The following is a 5,534-nucleotide window of genomic DNA, read 5'->3' as shown; positions in this document are numbered from 1 at the left end:
AAAATTAACAAAACACCCGAAAAGGATAGGTGTCCCCATCGACTTCTCGCACAAAGAATCCACTTTGTGTATGAGCCCCGGTGATAATAAAATTTTACGGAATCCACTGTGGAATATGCCTCCTGGCATCATCAATAGTACATAGAAATTAACAATATGTCCCCAAATTGATAGAGAAACCAAATAGGCATAAATGCATGGATCGACAATGCTCCATAATATACTCCATGATTATTTAGAATACTACTTGCTTTTTAGTGCAATGCCAAATGGGGCTAGGTGAAAATTCAAGTCAAACTTTCAATTTAGGAAATCTAATGGTAGAGTTTCCAAGAGTAAATTTATCAAATATGGTAAATTTCTCAACATAGTTACTTTGGAAAGAACAATGATATTAACACAATAATTACATACTTCAATGTCAATATAGATTTTTCCTTTATAGAACTCTTCTTGAGATGGAAAGTAGTCAAATAATATTTTGATAAAGCTTGACGTAGTTGAATTAAGCCTCCTTGAGATATAGAATATCCCTAATAAAGATCCTTCTAGGAGCGCTTGATGATGCATAGCTTTGTGATGAAGAAAGTCTCTCACTAACTCAATGCAAGACTCAAGAAATCAAAACCAAAATGTAGGTGAATTTTTCTCCAATGACAATCTATCAAGCTAACACCAACTAAAAAATGTAACAACCAATTGATATGTAATTTAAGATGCATCTAATAACTTATCAATATAGGTTTGGCTCCAATGTTGTAATGGATGAGGATTTGTAAAACATGTGGTGAAAATTGCAATGGGAGTTAATAATGAGATAGACTAGTATAAGAATGATAAGTCTACTCTTGTGTTTGAGTTAAGGCATGTATGCACACACACACATAGAGTTACCATTGAATATCTTATTTACTACCTAAGAATATCTCACCTAGCACTAGATATTATGATATGCTCCTTCAAATATCTTATCTACCACACCTAAGAATATCTCACCTAGTGCTAGATATTATGATATACTTATGTTTACATATATGATGCTTTGATGCTATATACAATATCAAAATAGAGATCATCCCTACATCTAAGAAATTGTAGCTTATGATTCATATCATGTATTTAAAAGTTTGTAGACATGTGCTAAAAAGAGGCTCTATTTATAAGTCTAAATCGTATAAGAGGTGACCATCTCTTGTTTCATATTATTTTTATCATGATCGGTAGATGTTGAGATATAAAAGAGATTTCTATAGTTATTACTAGCTAAAATCCATTTTTATTGGGCCTATATGATTTTTTGGGTACACCTCTATAATGGAGTCTTTTGTTGCTACTAAACAAGGTGTAGCTAAGAAGTAACAAAATGTTTCACTGATTGCCCACAAGGTGAAGAGGACTCCAAAAACTTTGTTGGTGTTGAGGCATAAGTTGAAAAGAATTCCAACAACTTGAATGATAAGACAAAGGCTACATGTATGCTATTCTTAATCTATTCTCTTTGCATACTTGTCTCCTTATAATTTAGTTAAGTTAAATGCTTGCTTCTTTTCAGGGACAAAGGTTGAGCATGATATCACTAGTGATCCTCTAAAAACTAACAATGCTAATAGTGGTGAAAATGACAAGGAAGATAGGGAAAAAATCTAAACACTTCAAACAAATAGGAAGGAAAGTGCCTCTAGGGCTAATGCAAGCTACACTTAGTCACTTTTATGCAAAGAGGAGAACTCCCCCACCTTCAATTCCATTGTGTCACCTGATTCCTCATGAGGTAGTCAGATTTGCCTCTAAGTCGGCCTCATCTTGATTCCCACTCTCTATCTTCATCATGATGTGATTATGTCTTGGATGTGATTGTGGGATGTGGTGGCCTTGTGTAGGTCAATGCTGAGGACGGTTGCCATTTCCTTTCCATGGAGATTAATGGCCTGCTACACAAGAGTTCCTCTCAAACATCACATGTGGAGAAAGGTCCTAATTTATGAGTAACACTTCTATCCTTGGAGATGTGACTTGAGGCCTTTCACTATATTTTAGATATTTATCTTATGAGAGTAATGTCACTATAGCTATGGTTTTGTGTGGAAAGATTTCTCTTTTTTGTATGGACACTCTGATATCACATGAAGTTCTAAGTTTTGCATAGAAAGTAGTCTTAAACATTTTTTGCCAAATGTGCATGGCAAGCTCTTGATATGCTTCAAAAAACACCACTTATTCTGTAAATTTAGCACAAAAATTATCCTTCACTTTCATCCAATAATACTTTGTTATATCTTTGGGTATTTCACCAAAATTAAGATTTGCAAAAAGCTCAAGAATATCACCTTCACAATTACTTCTATTCCTTCACCCAATGAGAGTTTGCGATGACTCAATTTACATTTGTTTGATACAAGCTAACCAAAAGATTTACATATGGAATCTTTTTTTTAAATCTTGAAAAAAAATAAATAATTGCAAAAGCTTAAAACATTAAGTTCCCATAATGATGTGGCTGGCGTGTGATTATATTTGTTTTTCTTTTTTTTAAAAGCTTGAAAAAAACTAAATAATTGCAAAAGATTGAAACATTAAGTCCCCATAATGATGTGGTTGGCGTGTGATTATATATTTTTTTCTTTCTGTATCATTACTTTGCCTTGAATTCCATGTGGAAGGCCAAGTGAGGGTGGTTGATATATCATGTTGAAAAATGTTTGCTAGCACTAAGAAGACTTTGCCTAAGTGATTGCATGCATTAGGATATTTGATTTGTGCTAGAGAGAGTACCTTGTGACTATATGGTATGCATATTTTACTAATTTTTGGTTGGTTATATTGAGAATATGCCATGTTGGTTTTGTTTTCTTGATGTGCATTCATGTAAATTCAAAGCATGGGGGTATATTGCATAGAGAAATTTATATATAGAATCGGTACATTGCACGAAACAACTAAAAAAAAAAGGATTGATTGCAAAAGAATGAAAATAAAAGCTCGCAAAAATAAAGTCCCCCATTGACTTGAAAGGCTTAAGCCATTAAACTCAATCCAAAAGTCTTCACAATTTTGAAGCTTTTGGAAAAAATCTGAGGGGTGAGACACTCATGCTATCCCTGATTTTCATTTTGCCTCTGATAAATGCCATCTTCCCACTCATTTTTTCAATGGCCATAGAAATAAAGTCATCATTGGCAAAGGAGAAAAAAACATCAAGAGAATAGCCCTGGCATTGCATCTGCTCAAAACAACTGAGAGCTTCAAAACCATGTCCATGCTGGGTATACCCTGCGATTTGTAAATTTGATAGCTTCATCCAAGTTGAGGAAGGAAATCTGCAGGGAGGCGAGTTCAACAAGAACCTCAACAGCTCTAATGAAGGAGGATCTACATAGCTAGATTTGGTGTTCACCTCGCCCCAACCCTATGAGATCATTTTTGGTCTCCTGGCTTCTGTGAAATACTTGAATTTTGGAAGCTTGACAGTAGCTACATTGTCCTACTTAGCCCTAACTTTGAAAAATATGTGGAGCCAACATTTTTGAGGACAATATGCTTGATGATTTCACCAGCCAAGTACTTGGCCTCAATGAGGGAGAAATTCAAAGCTTTGAGGGACTCTCCCATGGTTTCCTTTGCCTGGGATGATCTGTTTCAAGATTTGCCGGAACTCAACAGTAAGGGTGTCGCTCTTCTTCTTGAGGAGTTGGTAGCCTTTGGTGGCATCGATCAGATGGGCCTTCACTACTCCTAGGACTGTTACAGAGGAAACAACATTCAATTGCTATCCTTGTCCCCACATCTCTGATAATCCTCTGTCTTTTGGATAGACAATAAGTGGCTTGAAGAAAGGTCAATGAAGAAGGGGCCACAAGAGACCTGCTGATGCTTGCTAAAAGCTTCTTGTGTGTTTCAAAGAAGATAGGAGGGGAGCTGGGTAGATTTTAGGTGAATAGAAGGATTAGAAGGATATGAGATGAATAATAAGCCTAAGTTATGGATATGATCGAGGGCCTTAAGGTAGGTTTAACTCCTACTATTCATTCATAATAAAACAGGGCTAAAGAAGGACTCTACTCTAATGAAGCAAGTCATATCTCACTATGGTTTTGATACCATGTTGAGAAAAATGGATCCAGAGCTATGCTAGCTATGGCGGACGGAGGTTATAAATATAAAATATTATTGAGATAAAGAATTGTAACTCAACTAAATTAGGTTCCAAGATAGATTAACTTGGACTCATAAACACAATCTTGAGTGACTCAAACTGAAAGTACCATTACATTGAATTGAGTGTCAAGTACATGCCTTTATAGCTTTTTGGACAGTACAACTTTTCTTCTTTGTGCTTATGGGATTTTGGACATCTCTTCCTAGAGATTCTAGATCATACATCTTTGTCATATCTCTCATATAAAGTCACTTATGGGCAAGCCTCTATATCAGGCATCATTTGCTATTCTCAACAAGTAGAAGGTGGAGCTCAATGCATACCTTAGGGTGAAGGAACCATGGCTACCCTAAAATGAACTACTATAAGTATTCATAGGCTGAAGGAAAAGGAAGAGGAAGATCTTCTCAATCTCAGCTTTGATGCCAATTGAAGGGAGTGAGCCTTGAGTGGAAGCATGCAAGAGAAAACAAGAGCTATGATGGACAAAGCAAGAGAGCAAATAGAAGTGGAAGAGATTCTCAATCTCAGCTTTGATGCCAATTGAAGGGAGTGAACCCTAAGTGGAAGCCTGCAAGAGAAACCAAGAGCTATGGTGGACAAAGGAAGAGAGCAAGAGCAAGAGACACAAGATGTGGGAACTCCAATTGTCATAATGTATGACGAGCCTTCCCTTATTCAAATATCATTGAAAGAATTAAGAATGACGTGATAGTGATGGGCATGTACCACTTGTGGTGTACAAGTGTGTGAGTATTGTCAATGTGACTAATAATGGGTTGTTAGACACAAGTTCCTTTACCCCCAAGATTTCTTGGTCTATTGTGAGCCACTCATGGCCACATGGCCATGGGCGTTGGTCTTGTGAGGTCTTTAGTGAGCTATTTGTAGACTCAACTTGGTGCTTTGTTGCATCTCAAACATCAAAATGCTCAATTTCTTGCACCTCGATTACTTTGCACCATGGACTACTATGGTCTAAAATTTTCATTTTTGGTCACAATCACCTTGCAGATCTACCTAAAGTTGTCCAAAATCTTGAAAAGCATGCCTTTAAATCTACCTCACTTATCTTTACTTTATCACATGTATTAAAGACTAGACCTAATCAAAATCCATAAGTGGCAATATTGAATGTTGTATCTTAGCTTGCAAAGATATATCCCAACTAATGCTATAATAAAAGGTTAGAACCTTGTTATTCAATAAATCATTGACAATAAGTATAGAACTTAGTTAATAGTAGAAATTTCCCAAGTAAGAGTTGTAGGGACAACAAGTTTCTCTCTTATAAATCTTTGTACCTACAATATATTCCACCATCAATAGCATTTTTAATCACAATTTTGATATGAAAAGTTACTCCAACTCTTGAAAA

The 5,534-nt window shown here is 35.9% G+C and overlaps 1 pseudogene; it reads right to left on the bottom strand.

Annotated features, from left to right (window-relative positions):
* Positions 1–3,242: 3,242 nt before the first annotated feature.
* Positions 3,243–3,784, bottom strand: LOC148015114 (V-type proton ATPase subunit D pseudogene; annotated as a pseudogene).
* Between the last annotated feature and the right edge of the window lie 1,750 nt (positions 3,785–5,534).

Source organism: Lygodium microphyllum, chromosome 24 (genome assembly GCF_053477565.2).
Source record: "Lygodium microphyllum isolate KBCC chromosome 24, Lygodium_microphyllum_v1.1.10, whole genome shotgun sequence".
NCBI classification, from domain to species: domain Eukaryota; kingdom Viridiplantae; phylum Streptophyta; class Polypodiopsida; order Schizaeales; family Lygodiaceae; genus Lygodium; species Lygodium microphyllum.
Note: the sequence above shows the minus strand (reverse complement) of the source record. Positions and strands in the feature narration are given on the sequence as shown.